General features: G+C 38.8%; 1 long non-coding RNA gene across 1 annotated transcript in view; it reads right to left on the bottom strand.

The window, feature by feature from the left end:
- Positions 1 to 4,673: 4,673 nt before the first annotated feature.
- LOC107518630 overlaps positions 4,674 to 16,588 on the bottom strand; it is a 116,327-nt gene continuing 104,412 nt past the window's right edge. Inside the window, exons 2-3 of the long non-coding RNA XR_001598922.2 lie at positions 6,234 to 6,362; positions 4,674 to 4,818 (exon numbers count right to left, since the gene is read on the bottom strand). This is a non-coding gene — a long non-coding RNA (uncharacterized LOC107518630). The remainder of the gene's footprint in view (positions 4,819 to 6,233; positions 6,363 to 16,588) is intronic.

Raw genomic sequence — 16,588 nt, 5'->3', positions numbered from 1 at the left:
CATCTCAGATGTGACATGTGAAGGCTGAGAGTTCCTGACTTTGCTAAAAGAGAAGAAAATTTTCCCTGTATTATGTCCTGGAGTATTTTTCAGGGCTCGTAATGGTTGAAAGGAGATCCTCTCCCATCCTATGCCAGTCAGTAGCATTCTGAACAGACTGTTCCCACGCATTCCCACTCAAATGAATTGTATTTAAAGAGAATAGGTCCCTTACCTGAACACTCCATCTGATTTGGAACCCTGGCTTCTGCTGGCCCAAGAAATCAGAAAGAAAGAAAAGCTATAATTATAATCCTCTACAATCATGAGCATCCTTAGCCTTGGGAAATTTGTCAGTGTGATGGAAGAAGATAGTTGCTTCTCAATTTCTGCCACATTAGATATCCATGTGGCCACTGTTTCCGCTATTGTTTCTCTCTGCTTTAAGGAAAGGTGCCCGTGAAGTCGCTGGCTACACAGGACTGTCCAACGTGATGTGATGCCATGGTTTGGCTGTCTCTTACAGTACAGCTTTTCATTCCGGGATAGCCATTGTGCCGGCTGTCTTGGATGCACCTTGGCATGAACACAGAAAGTCCATACAGTCACCCACAACTTGATCTACTAGTTGTGAACGGAAACTTTTGAACACGTTCCACCAGCTGCACAATGGTACCATTTATTACTTTATTCTCAGGGGAAAACGTGTGCTGTGTGAATAATACCAGGGATTTATGTAAGCCTCTTCATTTTCAGGGAGTTTTATGGGTGTCAGCAAATTCACACAACACCCTGGTAAGGTAGCAAGGCATTGTTATGCCTCTTTACAGACAGAGAAACCAGATCACAGACTCAGATTTTCCCAAGGCCAAATGGACAATAAGTGGCATGGACTCGTTTCCAGAGAGACCCATACTCTTCTGCGAGAGAGCACACACAATCTCCCACTTACAGGAAGGCTCCAAGGGTTCTACCCTGGATCTAACACTTGAGGATAACTACCCTGACTTTTGACACATCTTCTAATGTTGCCTTACCTTGGATTTTGTCAAGATGGATAAAAAGGGCATGACAAGGTCGGGAGCACCCATGTAGGATAGTGGTGAAGGTTTTGTGACTCTCACATGTGTCGTCATTGAGAAAGCATCCAATCTTTAATCACAAGATCATAGATGGAGGAGCTGAATATCCTTAAAGCCTCACGAGGGTAAAAAAAAAAAAAAATTCCCACAATACAGGTCAGATAATTGCCTTAGTTCTTCGCTGATGCCATCAGAGGTCTTGACTTTTTCCTTCTTTCCCATTTTAATCTATTCTCAACACAACAGATTGTTCATTTCAATTTGTTCATTTCAATCACTACACAGGAGACAGAGGAAGAGTTTTTCCTATCAGCTCCAGCAACATGCTAAATACCTTCCAGAGCGGGTAGAATGGTGGTATCCAAAAAGATACGTCCAGGTCCTAACCTTCAGTATCTGTGACTGTGACCTTATCTGGCAAATGGGTCTTAGCAGGTGCAACTAAGTTAAAGACCTCAAGATGAAATTATTCTGGACTGGGAGTAGACCTAAATCTAATGACAGGTGTTCTTATAAGAGAAAGGCAATGAGAGATTTGATACACAGATAACAGAGAGAAAGGCTATGTGACGATGGAGACAGAGACTGCAATTATTCAACCATAAGCCAAGCAACTGCAAGAACCTAGGAGAGAGGCTTGGAACAGATTCTTTCTTGGAGCCTCCAGAAGGAGCTAACTCTGCCAATACCTTGATTTCAGGCTTCTGTCCTCTAAAACTATGAGAAAATAAATTTGTGTTTTCTTAAGCTACCTTGTTTGTGGTAATTTGTTATGGCAGGATGAGGACACTAATACACTCTTTTCGGCTCCTTCCAATCCTCAGAATATATGCATTTTAACTCGATTTAAAGCTATTACTACCAGGCTAAATCTTTTCATTTGTGTGTGTGTGTGTGTGTGTGTGTGTGTGTGTGTGAGAGAGAGAGAGAGAGAGATTGTGTGTTAGAAGGCATTTTAACTCTAAAATGGTTGAAAATTACTCTCTCAGATAACCAACATTGATGAATGAAAAATTGAATTATTTTGACTTGTCTCACTCTAAAGATAGAAGAGGCATCACGAAGGGAGAAAAAGTCAAGAACTAGTGGTATGAGTTCAAGTTCTGATCGCAAAGCAATAGTTTTCATATTTTATCTCCTCTAGGCCCTATAAAGGGCCAGAGAGTAAATATTTTCAGTTTTTCAGGTCATGAGGTCTCCGTTGCAACTACTTCACACTGCTGGTGTAGAGTGAAAGCCATGTTCCTGAGAGCATGGCTGATGTATCACCATTTATTGCTGCCTAGCAAATGACCATAGTAGGTACTCAATGAGCAAATAAAGGAACACATGTTGAGTTCCAGAAGAGACTGAAGAGATCAAATGCTCCCTAAATTTCTAGTATGGCATCCATTATTTTGGGTGGTGTAAAAACAATCTAGCCTCTTCTTTTGAATATGAGACCACGCATGACCTGAGGGAGGCCCAGGTGGCCAGGGACTCAGATTCCAGGACCTATGACCTTTCCCTCGGGCTCCAAAGTGAAAGCATTATAATTACATGGATCATGTAATAGTTTAAAGTCAACCAAGAACACTTTATCTGATCAACGGACTCAAAACCCAGGCAAAGCTATTCATTAGTCTTCCCCTGAAATTCTGGGCTCAGCATCAGGACTCCAGTCTCCTTAATGATAGGTTGATTTGTCTGGTTAGGCAACAGTGCCACAGTTCAGATGAATGCCATTGTGTTTCCTGGTGGGTAAAATGGATGGGATGGGAGAGGCTTGAACTACACTGAGAATCAAAAGCACAGCAAACACAGTACCATGGGGAAACTTAACACGGCCAGTGAGATCTCTTATCCAGTTAAAAAAAAGATCCATCCCCTGCCTTTTCTAACTGGAGACATTCCCTGGGAAGGGGAGGATCATACGATTGGCTGAGGCCGTATCAGAGAAATAGTATCTGCTCTGGAAAATCTGGGAGGAAATGTTCCAGTCTACGAACTACACAGAACTCCAAATTCACAGATTGTCAGGATGAGGGATCACCTGTTTCAACTCTCAGGTTCTACATGAAAAGAAACCAAGTCTTAGGGACATTAAATGACTTTCCTAAATGTCCTAAGGTAGTTAGTGCGAGTGAAAAAAAAAAAAAAGCCTATTTATTGTGATTCTTGCTAAAATGCTATTTGTGATCCATATCCTCTCTTCTTCATTTGTCCTAACTTTTGCACTTCCGTGCTGATTAGCATATTAACTAAAGTTGTGCCAGAGATTATTGTAACTTCCTGCTCCTCCCACAGTCATACCACCTCCCTGGGCTGTTATCACTTGCAACCTTGTATTTCAGAATGTTGAATAAGGTACTCCCTGCCTGGATTTTCATTGGTCTTTCTCTCTGGTTTTTATTTTAGGTAATGTAACCAGGCTGTTGGTAAGTAACTGAGTCTGAGCTTCAGGGCAAGTTGGTTTGGTTTGTAGATAGTCCAGCTGAGGTCATAGCAATCTTTGCATTAAATATCAATAACCAAGGAATGTGGGAGGAGGTTCCCAAAAGACTTATTTGTATTTCTATTTATTTATGACTGAGTCTTCTTTAAAATGGGGAGTTCTGATTGCTCTGCGCCACTTTAGCAACATCCTAAATACAGGAGAGAAACTGCTTCTCACCGGACCTCCTTCTTGTGGGTGACATCTTTCCTTGCTCTACCTGTGCACAGTGTCTCAACACCTATGTGGTTTCTGCCCCTTGTTCCATGATTTATTCCCATCACCAGGCCTCCTGTCCATCAGCTTGAGAGAACATAATCTAGGTGTCTTAAGTACTGAATTCCCACAAGATAATCCACTGGACTACAATTCCCCAAATCCCTTCTCTCTTTCAAAGGCCTCAGGATGACTCGAGCATGATCTTAAATGATCTCTATACAAGTGATCCCCATGCCTCTGTTCTGCGGCTTGTTTCCCTCAGTGCCATTTGCTACCCCACCCTACTATGACAGGGAGCCCACATCCTTTCGCCAACATAGGGTCCTTCAAGCTCCTCTACCAGCATCATGCCCCAGTTGTCCTCACTTGTCCCATCTTCAGCTGTGGAACACAGTGTTTCTCATGGCCATTTGATACTACTTGTTGGGCTTTTTCTTCTTTTTACCGTTAAAACTCCTTTACTACGTCTGCCTTGCTATGAGTTTGATACAGTGCCCTGTGACACCACTTATTCAACTCACTCTTTTTTGTTTTCTAGAGCAATTTGCTTTTGAAGAATGTGGGACTAATGTGGGACCCCATATGTAGGTTCAGAAACACCATAAAGTCACCTGCAGAGAGATGTCTCCCTGCAAAGAAGTCCAGGAATAAATTCTGCCTTTTGCTTGCTCAGGTGGGGCCTCTGCCCCCACCCCCTGCCCAGGGCACTGTCAGTGGAGATTACGAAGCAGCTTCTGTCCCTCCCTGCTCCAGCACATGCTTCACCGCGGTTTCTGGAGGAAGGCTGTTGCAAGCCTGTGGCTGTCACCTCTGCAGGTCCTGGGATCCCCATTCTGAGGCCCCTTGCTGGACTCACTGGCCTCAATATTCTTTCTGTTTCCATTTTCCTAGAGTGATCGCATTCATGCAATGAAGGCAAAGCCTGAACCGTTGAAGCCATGGCTGTCTTCACACGTAACACTTACCTTTCTTCATCTCCTGAGTCCTGGACCATGGACCCTGAATGTGCTGCTCCCACCTTGTCAGGAGGACTCCTGCCTCAGCTCAGTCAGCTGAAGTCTCATCCTACAGGAGAGATACAGGCATTTATTACCTTTGCCCATAATTGTTTTGAATCTTTTCCTATTTGATAAACAAAGATGTTATGCTGGACCACCCAATGAGATCTTGACTTGGACCACCTAGGGAGATGAGACCCCCCCCCCCCCACCGGTTGCTCTATTTGAAGACTTACTGATGCGGATTCCCTCCAGCAAAGAGAACTTGTCAAATATTACTCTCTTTGTTTATATTTTGACAGCAAGGGCCTTTTATTAGTTTCCAAATTATTAAATTCTATTGTAATATGAAATGCATTTTTTAAAAGTATACATCATATTCTTCTAGAAATGCTAATACACATTCCTGAGAACTTTCGCTCCCTTGTTAGAAAGCCAAAGCTATAAAATGTTAGGGGAACCAAAAGGAGGGGTGAAAGTCACACAAAGAAGAACTCTATGGGACCCAGAGAGAAAGAGAGAAGACTTCCATCATGAAACTACCTTTACCGATGCTTTCTAGGCCAAATAATGTTCTCCGAAATTGGTATGTGTTCTGTTTCGACATGTACACCATACCCATTATGTTTGAAATAGCACAGCTTTATGTGTTATGCTGTATATAGATGACACTTCAACAACACATGTTTGAATTACATGGGGCCACTTATATGCAGATTTTTTCAAGAAATACTGTATTTATTGTATTCTCTTTTCTTATGATTATTGTAATAACTTTTTTTCTCTAACTTACTTTTTGTAAGGATACTTTATATAAAACTATGACATACAAAATGTGTTAATAGACTATTTATGTTGTTGGTAAGATTTCTGGTCAACAGTTGGTAAAACTTGACTAAAAGCAGTCAAAAGTTATACATGGATTTTCAACCATGTCAGGGGTCAGGTTCCCTAATCCCAAAAAAGTGCAGTTGTTTAAAGGTCGATTGCACTTTCCAAATGAAAAAAATTTCATGTCAAACATCCAGAAAAGCCCTGCTTTATACATATCCTATTTCTCATACAGTGCGTTCAATATAACTCTCTCCTGCACCAGCTGGTCAATTTTGTCATTTGCCATTAGATTCTTGAGAAGCAATGTGAAGACCTCCAGTCCAGACAGTCCAATAGCAGACATGTGTATGTACTCAGAGCCCCAGCCAGGGGCACAGAAGAGCTGTGCATGTGTGTAGTTTGGGTGTAAGGAGTAGGGACTTTGTGGAATTCTGCTACAGAAACAGTGATGACAGGTTGCAGGGCTCTCCTGTGAACTTGATTATTTTTAATCTTTGCCTCTCCCTGAACAGTATTGAGGTCTTGTGAGACATGTCATAATCTCAGGATGTGGACAAATATGAGATTTCTATCACTCCAGCTCAGCAGAGGTAAGGAAAGAATATCAACATGTCAAGCCTACAAATATACAGTAACATGGATCATTACCCCAGCCAGCAACTCCATATGGTCTTGAGAGCTGTGGCCCCACAAACCGCCGCTGTCCAGTTTAAGATAGCCGGACCGGCTCTTCAGAGGCACACCACAGTGGCTAAGGCTGTGCTGACTAGTATTGACCTGAAAGAAAGGGAGGAAAAAAGATGATATTAACGGCTTCCTTTCATGTCAACAAAATTCAGTGAAAAAAGAGCAAAGGGCTTAGTCAGTTTTTAATACCCTCAAAGTTTATCATATATCCAGGATATTTGGGGTTCTACTTAGTATTTTATATGTTTCAACTATGTTAGCAGTAGACAAAGTGAAACCTGAATGAATCACAGGCATTAAAATTATACAAGCCTTTCCCAACCTAAAAATAACCAATAACTTTTAGTTTATATTTTACATGAGGAAAAACAGGTGTTTCAATGAAATGTCCCAAATTATTAGAAGAATTAGAGATAAGAAGCTCCTGCCACGACTTCAGTGTCACTGGCCCACTTTAGCAGTTCGGGCCTTGGCAGTGGTCCCACTGACAGGACAGAGGACTCTTTGGGGAGACAGAGCTGATTTGAAAGGCGGGTGTTATTTATAAATTATCTACAGATGATCCAGTTTCTATGGTTCTTAAGTTGCTCAGATTTTCAGAGTGGAAATTTTAATCATTGACCATTCGAGATTCAGTTGGTCTATGCTGGTGACAATTTTGAGAAGTGAAATGAAAAAAAGAGGCAAGAGTGTCTCCTGGGACTGCTCAGGATACTTGCCCTAGCTTGTGGTGCCTTAGTTAATCACCATTTGCATTCTGCTTTACAACTCACAAAGCTTTATTCTCAGATGCTTAGAGAGGCCTCCACCCTTTGCACCTGGGAGGAACAGCTGAAAACATCTTCCAGGAGGGAACCAAACTGAATAATTAATTAAGTGTTAGAGCATATCTATATATGGCACTGGATAAGTATTAGAGTTCCAATTCTACCTGCTCCCTTAAGCACTTCCTCATACTGGGAGCTGTCTGAGCTATACTTGGCCATCACACTCCCTCCTTCCACAGCTCCCTCTCTCTTTCCTTCCTCCTTCCTTCCTTCCTTCCTTCCTTCCTTCCTTCCTTCCTTCCTTCCTTCCTTCCTATCCTTTCATCCTTCACTGGTCTTTTCATTATTTCTTCCATTTATCCAACAATTGTTTATTAATAATTACTTTGTGCTAAGCATGGGATTAAATGCTATTCAGAGGTCAAAACATACTTCCTTCAGATGACTGTGGAGAAAAAAGTAGGACCTGAGCCCTCCTTCAGCACAGAACTCTGTAGAATTTCATAAGTGCTAGTGCATGAGGGGCCACTTATGCAAAGGAAAAAACTCTTATCATCTCTACTTCAACTAATCATAAATACAAGACTCTGGGGAAAGTGAAGTTGATGAGAGGATATCCTGGGCCTTCAGATAAACTGTCCATGATTCTTTTGCATATGTGTTTGGCTTAGCTGAAGAAGGACAGAGAGATAGAGGGATGGTACCAGGCCTGCTTAATGGACCACAGCTGAAAGAATGGCTTTGAATCACAGACGCCTGGCTCAAAGCAGGCATTTGGTGATTTTATAAGTGATCCAGAAGACCATTAGGAAAAAGTGATCATTTTTGCCTTGCTTCATTGATTTGTATGCAGAAAATACATAAAAAACAAGACAAGAAAAGTTTACCTAAAGGAAGAATGACTGATACAGCAAAGAAATCATAGGAATATAGAAATGTTATTTATTTGGAAGGTCAATTGATGGCTTAATAAATATATGCTTATAAAATTAATATATAAATTAATTATCTAGGAAGAATAATACTGTAGTTATTCTAGCAATGATGATTGCCATAGACGTAAGAATGCAACAATGAAGAAAGTGGGACAAAGAGAGCTAGCCCAAAGGCTCTCAAACTCTAGCATGCATCACAATTGCCTAGAGGGCTTGCTAAGACCTACATCAACAGGCTCAACCCTAGAGTTTCTGATGTAGTAGGGCTGGGGTGGGTCCTGAAAATTTGCATTGCTAATAAGCTCTCAGGTAGAGCCTAAGCTTCCCCTCCATCTGGGAGCACAGTGAGAGAACCCCAGGGTTAGAAATCAGCCTGGGGAAGAGCATGAAAGGGCATGGGGCAGAGAAGAAGGTAGCAGGAGGTATATGACCGAATGTAATGCAGTATCCTGTGTATGAGATTTTGAAAAGGATTTGGACAAGGTCGTGGAGAATTCTAAATGCCAATTTTAAAAGAAGACATTTTCTAAAGTGACATTAAATGCTTTTGATGAGAAGCAGGATGGACCTCACAATCTATGTTTCAGAAAGCTAACCCTAGTGACAGTGTGGAGGGTTTAGGTCTCTTTGAAAGCAGAAGAATTTATCTAGGTGGAATCTGTGGCTGTTCTGTTTAATTTCACGATACCATAAACTAGGTGATATATAGAAATTAAGTGAAATTATATAAGGCACACTGAAGTCATCTTTTTAAAAAAACTCCAGAATTATCCTCTAACGATATAATGCTGTTGATTTATTATTAAAGCATATTTTTAATTTAAGCAGTATATATTTCAATTAAAATTTTGAAAAATACAAAAAGAAAGAGAAAAGAAAAATCACCCATATTCCTACCACTTCCAGAAACTGCTAGTAATTTTTTAAAGTATTATTTTATGCACAAACTTTTTTACTCTCTGTGTAAGGACCACACTATATATAAGTCTTATCCTACCTTACTTTATAAAAACTGTTTTCTTAAATCATTATAAACTTTTGTTAAATACAGCAGTTTTATATAGCACATACTGATGTTTGCCTATGTAAGAGTCATATCTTGACTTTTCCCCTGCTTGTTGAATCCAATGTCTTTAGGCCATGCCTCACTTATTTGACGTATGTAAATCTTTATTAATATAAAATAATCATGGTAGTTCCCACTCTCTTGCCAGTAATTGATTTAATGGCTCTCTATTACTTCAGAAAATGTCAGGTTTTGGGGGGTTTTGTTTTTTGTTTTCTTTTTACTTTGACAATTAGAGTTCTCCATACTGTAGCAGGTTGAATAATGGCCCCCAAAGTTTTAAGGTCCTATTTCCTGGGACATTCAGAGTTCTCCATACTGTAGCAGGTTGAATAATGGCCCCCAAAGTTTTAAGGTCCTATTTCCTGGGAACTGTAAACATTCTCTTATTTGGAAGAAAGGTCTTTGCAGATTAAGATAAGGATCTTGAGATGAGTAGATTATCCTAGATTATCAGGGTGGGCCCTATATGCCATCATAAGTGTCCTTATAAAAAAAGAATATTCCATTTAAATACAAGAAAAATATAAAAGAGCCATTCCATAGACGACAAAACATTCTGTCCAGCAAAAACATCAAATGTTTCATCTAATTAATAATCAAGAAAAGGCATACACTTAGAACTAGTAGATAAGTTCTGGAGATGTAATGCACAGTATAGTGACTATAGACAACAATATTGTATTAGAAACTTCAAACTTGCTAAGAGACTAGATCTTCATTAGCCCCATCACAAAAAAGAAATAGTAATTATGTGATGTAACAGGTGCTAACTAATGCTAAAATGCTAATCATATTGCAATATATAAATGTATCAAATCAACATGTTATATATCTTAAACTTATACAATGTTTTATATCAAATATATTTCAATTAAAAATAAAATATATACAATCTTACATGTATTATACAAAAATTTTAGTTTGCTACTACCAAGTACTGGCAAAGATGTGAGGCAACAGTAATGGTCACACACTTTTGAGTGTGAATAAATGGGTATAACGTTTTGAAAAATAGTGTGGCATTATCTATTACGTTTGGATATAACTGTACTTACCACCAGCAAATTCACTGTTAGGTATATACATTAGAGTAGTTTTCAAACACAGAGGTTTCAGAGTACCATTTTATTCTTAAAAATAATTGGAGACACCAAAGTTTTTTGTTTATGTGGGTTAGACTTATTGACAGTCACTACATTCAAAATTAAATTGAGATGTTTTAAACATGGTTTATTTATTTATTGTATAATTATAATAAGCCTATTGAATGCTAAAATAAATATTTAAAAAGCATAACTAATAAAAAAAAGAGTAACAAAAAGACGCACAGAAGATGAGGCAGACAGAGATTTGAAAATTGGAGCGATGAGGCCACAAGCCAAGCAATGCCAGCAGCTACCCGAAGGTGGGAGAGGCAAGGAATAGATTCTCCCTTAGAACCTCCAGAGGGAGCACGGCCCTATTCAACCTTAATTTTGGCCCCACGATACTGATTTTGGACTTCTAGCCTCCAGAACTGTAACAGAACAGATATTGATTGTTTAAAATCACCAAGTGTGATAACATATCAGCCACAGACAACTAATCCAATACTTAGTCCAAATGCTTTTTAAATGTTCTATTCCAGTTCTGGTCAGTAAGAAATGAAGCTGTGAAATGGAAGTTCTTCTTGGAAAGATTTTCTTGCTCTTAAAAAGCGATACATGGGTAGAAAAAAAAGTCTTATTTCTTCTGCTAGATGTTGCAACTACATGTAACATTAGAACTGAGGCTGCCTTCTTGTGACAATTAGGCATGTCAGCCTGAGAACAAACCAATGAGCCAAGTGGGGAGAGCAGAAAGATGGAAAGAACTTGGGTCTTGGATGACATAAGTGAACTGTTTTAATTAACCAACCCTGGGACTGCTCTATTATGAAATCTGTTACATGAGATAATCTTCTTACATGAGATTAACGTGATTCTTAGGCTATCTTTAGCTGGATTTTCCCTTATTTTTCAGGTGAAAACAACACACTAGATGTATGCGTCAAATGAATTATACCATAATTCAGGACTTGACACAACGTGGACCTATGAAACAGCTGCCTGGTTTTGTAAATAACATTTTTTTTTTTTTTTGAAACACAGCTTCACTCTCAGACCACTGTCTATAGTCTTTTGCACTACAACAGCAAAGTTGAAAGTTGTGAGAGAGATCGAATGGTCTACAGCCTAAAATTATGCAATCTGGCCCTATAAGAAAAACATGTGCAAACTTTTGCCATTCTTGAACACAACCATTTCTTTATTGCTAAATGTCATTTTTCTAGTTTCTCCAAAAATTGTCTTCTTTAAGCAAGTTTTAAAACCTGTCACTTAGCCATATTTCTACACACAACACCACAGCCTATACATAGAGAAAGAGTCCAATAATAAAATAAATAATACAGGCATGGAAACAATTTGCAGTCATCTCCTTGCTCATCTGGGATCTTATCAGAGTCTGCCAAAGGTTGACGTCAAATGCATGAGACTGCATTTTCCACATGTAAACAAATACAGATAATTACAGCAACCAAATCAAAACTGTAGCCCAATCTAGAAGAAGAAGAAGAAGAACAAAAAGCGTTTCCTTCCCTATTTTAAGTTTAAATCAGCCAAACTAAACTTCCTCCTGGGCTGAAAAATATTGGTGGAACTTACATCACAGAGAATGTTATTACAGCTGAGAGAAAAAAAGGCCCTGAATGGAGCTTCCAGTAGGCAAGCCTGAGGCACCTTACTTCCCAGTTAGCATCCTGTACTGGGGAGATAACTTTTTAGTTCACAAGGCAGGACACAAAGTTTGTCATATAAATGAAGCCAATTGTATATTTAGTAGATGTTTTGACTCTACACCACATTCCTTGACTCTCCTTTTCAGAAAGTTCCCTGTGCTGCCTTGTGCTCTGAAGGTATCTTCCTATAAATGATCTGGGTGGCAGGCAGTCCTGCAGTTAGAATGGTAGCTGCACAAAAGCAGATTTCAGGAGGGAGAGCCACTGACCAAATAACCTTCTGCACTTTGTGGTAAAGTCAAGCTGCCACTGCCACTGCCAAACATTTCTACTTGCTTCCCTAGAAGCCACTTAGGAGTCTTTCTCTTGGTGATAAAAGAGCAAAGTGTCCACATCTTCTGTCACCTGAGAGTTTACAGGTCTCCCTGGAGCAAAACCCAAATAAATTGCTGAGGTGCATAGTGATCTGGATAATCTTTGAGGATGAGCCTTGCCTTGTTCCCCCCCCCCCTCCCCAGAAGTCATCTAGGATGAGGATGGCATCCTGGAGAGAGTCCAGAGTAAACAACCCTTAAGGCAATGTTCCATAAACGCCCAGGATCTGGCCACACACACTATGCCAAATGCAGCAAAAACATCACCACCGAACTCTTAGGAAAACAACCAAAAAACCATTGATTGAAGTGTGCCAGACTCAGAAAATGGACAATCAGAGACAGAAAGTTTCAAGTCCATGAATATTCAACGAGAATCAATAAAAAGCTCCTGTCTGGAACTGGCAGCCTATTCCACAGTTACCTTCTTTCCAAAACATCTGATACAGGAGCCTTCTACTTCCTTTCCCAAAGAATGCTGAATGTGTGCTAGATTTTCCATATCGACCGTGCAAAACAATGAATTCCCCCTGCCCTCATTTTTTAACTGAGACAGATATTAAAATCTGGCACTGAAAAAGCACTTGTGTTATTGAAGGTTTTCAGCCCATGTAATATTTAAAGTAATAATAACTCTTAAATAACTGAAGTGAATACAATTTTTGATTAAAAAGTTTGGAAAAGAACTATTAAAACGTGAGCACCTTTCCTTTCATAACCTGAAGTGTTTTGACACATGTTATCTACTCTCTCACTTTAACTCAGATAGACGGTCCTATAAAATGAGCAGATATAGGCACTATTTATTCAATAGCACCTGCAGCTCAGAGTAATTAAACGACTTATTAAAGTTACATTATTTTCTTGTCAACTATGTTTATGGTCATTATTAAAGTAGTTTATGCTTCTAAATATTTTAAAATACAGAAACTCTGAAAAATTTAGAAAATTATTGTCTGATAATTAAAAAAACAAAACAAAACAAAACCTCAACCAAACATGAAAAAAAGCCCAATTTGACAAGAAAAAGCAGACTTTACTGTTTAGATGTACATAATGAACTAGTGCTTCAGTAAAGCTTCCTGGTCCTCTGAGTCTCATTTTATAATCTGTAAAATGGGAATAATAATATTTACCATGCAGGGTTGTGAGAATTAGAGAAAAAATATACAAAGCCCTAAAATATGGTGGAGCCATAATAAATGGTACTTGTTCACATTTTGGAGTATTTTCTTGCAGGATAGTATTAAGGCATCAATTGTTGGGTTTTTATGTAATTAAAAATATTTCTTATATACAATGTTCTATCACAAGCATTTGTCTCTTTATAGATACATGCTGCCTAATAGAAAGCACATATACCATCTTCCACTTAAACAATCTCCATCGTTGGACATTTAGGCAGTTTTCTGACTTCACTCTTACAAATAACAGTGGGATGAATCTTTACACATGAAGCTTCATCCACATTGAATGTTCAGGATTAATTTCCAGAAGTAAATTACTGGGTCAAAGTCCCACAATTCTTGTGTTGAAATTACTCTCTAAAAGGATTATACCAATTCTTAAGCAAAAGTAGTTGAGATGAGGATCTTCTCACCATGTTCTCATTAATCTGATTTCATCACTTTAAATATCTGTGCAAATGTGATCACAAAGAGAATCTCTGGTTTCGATTTACATTTCCTTGGCTGCTAGTGAGGGTGGATTTTACAAATATTTGTTAGGTTCATTTGCAAATAAATTGTTTTGTTTTTTTTCTCCTTTTTGACGTCTTAGTGTTTTTCCTATAGATTTGTATGAGTTCATTATTTATGTGAAAAACGTTAACCTTGAAGAGTGACCCTGACACCTAAATCAAGTGGGCAGGGAAAAACAAGACAGAAATGACTGTGAAGGAAGGACATTATAGGGGTCATGGGTGAATCTATTGGGGTCTTGGTAAAACTGGGCCCCATGATTTGTTTAACTCTTTGAAGGTATACGGCATTCAAAAAGTGAGAAAGAAGAAGAGAATCAGTCTACTAACATTTGTTGAATATTTATGTGACTATTCAATCTTATACGTACCAAATATGTATTGAGCAACTGCTATACTACTTTATTCTAAATACCTAGATACCACAATGAAGAAAAGAGACAGGGTCTTCGCTTTTATGGAGCTTATTCATTGAATGCTTTTTGAATATCAGGTGTATTTTCAGAGGCATTTCCCCCTGTCGTCTCAAGAACTCTATGTGGTAAGTATTATTATGTCTATGTTCTTTAAATAAGAAAACTGAGTCTCAAGATAGGTTGGTGTACTTGACCAACAGCAGACAGCAAGAAATTTAGTGTCAGAGTCATGATTTAAACCTAGGCACACAGGCTCCAAAGTCCATGTATTTTCACTGTCCTAATAAATAAGAAAAAACCTCAAGCACGGGCAGTCCTTACACAGTAGTTTAGTACTATAAAAATAACAGTGAAGGCTAAAGTGATCTTAATCACAGGGGAAAATGACCACCTTTCTATATCTTTAGAAAATTTTCTCTAAGTATTAAAAACTCTCTTGCTATCAATTATAAATGTATTGAGAAATTTAAAAAATATAAAAACAAATATTTATTTAGCATACAGTAATATTGGAAATACTGAGAATTATAGTGTTTTATTTCTTTGTAAAAACGCATGAAGAGTGGTTGGGGCAGTGCTTGCCTTCTTGTCATATCATCTAATACAGAGCAAGTAACTTTTCCATGCCTTGGTAAATTGTCAGTCTCATTTCTGAACTTGGATTAGCTTCCATTTTGTCCTTTGCACTTCCAGTGCCATGAAATATCTCAGAGTTCATTTAATGTAATATATTTTTTTTTGGCCAGCATTACTTTCTCTGGGACATTTTCATCCTTTTGTCACTTTCCTCCTTTACGGGCAATAAGTTCACCTTTGCTAGTTGTTTTGGTTGCTTGTCTTGAGTCCCTAGAATGGTTCCAGTGTCAACATTTCCACGCTCAACTATGTTTTCTAAACTCCACTTACATTCAATTCGAATTTCACTTCATGCATTATCACTTTTTATACCTTTCTTCTCTTCTGTTTTTGTCTCCCAGTTTCCTCTATTGACTATCCATTTTTGTAAAATGTCACATGGGTTATCACCATAAGTCAGGAGGACTACATAACTGCACGCATAGCTATCTGTTTGTACAACTGAGAAACAGGTGCACAATAAACAATCGCCAATAGACTTTAAAATAAGTCACATGGTTGGTAACTAACTGATCATGATCACATATTTATAAGGTGATTTGTATATTGAAGAGCTAGCAGCACTTTACACAAACATTCATAGTTCATATACCATGGTAACTGAAATTTGAACAGTGTTGTTGGACAGGACTAGTTTTATTTAATTAAACTCACAAAACTGTGATGATAGAAATTCATGCATATTGGAATCCTGAAAAAGAGGACAACTGTATTACCTTTGAGCTTCTTGGTATTGGCTCTTGTATAACTGTCTAATACTGAAATGATAGCACATTTTAAAGAAGGCAACAGTGACCTTATTTTGCCAAGTTGTTTTTTTCCGTTGTATAAAATAACAGGGTGTGGCTACAGAGAGCACTATTGTTTAATAATTCAGTTGAGAATCCAGCCCACATACCTTCTCTCCTCACCCCAATGGACCTGCTCTTTTAGGATAATTTCATCTAGTTCACAAAGCAGTAGTGAAGATATTTCCTGTCTTCATGAAAAACACTTCCATCCTCTCTCAGCCCCAGGGAGGAAATGAAAAGAGAATGCTTATGCATCACAACAGGATGTAGAGCTGTGTACCTGGGTCCTTCCCCTTGTCTCAGATTTAACGTGCAGTCATAACCCAGGCACAAATTTAAGCAATATGCCATATGTGCAGGCCTCAAGAGAAATCAGAACTAGCCTGAAGGAAGCTGGGCAGGGCGGCAAACCCCAAAGACGTTAAATATTTTTGCCACAACATTTCATTTTCTTTGCGACTTGGTTTTTTTGTGGGACTCTGCGTGTATCAATTGAGGAGGTGGGTTTGAGGGGCACGAGAGTCTGCATTTCTTTTATTCTGGTGTAGATATTATTGTTAAAGTGAGAAGAAGATCCTGGAAGGTGGAGGTATATGAAAAGGGGAGGGTTTGGGCTGCCAGCATCAGAATGCATTCTAAAGTCATCATGGTTAGACAAAAGTGTGTAGTAATAAGGGAGAACATTTTAGCTGGGGTTTCCCAGAGGCTGATCCTGAATACAAGCAGTTAATTTGGGTGGTGATGTCAAGAAGACCAGGAGGGTGGAGAAATGAACCATGGAAATCAAGGAAGCAACATGAACTATGCCAATGTGCAGGCAGCTAATGTGAACTTCTGGGGCTGAGCTGCCCTGCAGACATTTGCGAGGTGA

This window comes from Rousettus aegyptiacus, unplaced genomic scaffold, assembly GCF_014176215.1.
Source record: "Rousettus aegyptiacus isolate mRouAeg1 unplaced genomic scaffold, mRouAeg1.p scaffold_m13_p_8, whole genome shotgun sequence".
NCBI classification, from domain to species: Eukaryota; Metazoa; Chordata; class Mammalia; order Chiroptera; family Pteropodidae; genus Rousettus; species Rousettus aegyptiacus.
This window is presented reverse-complemented; position numbering and strand designations above follow the sequence as displayed.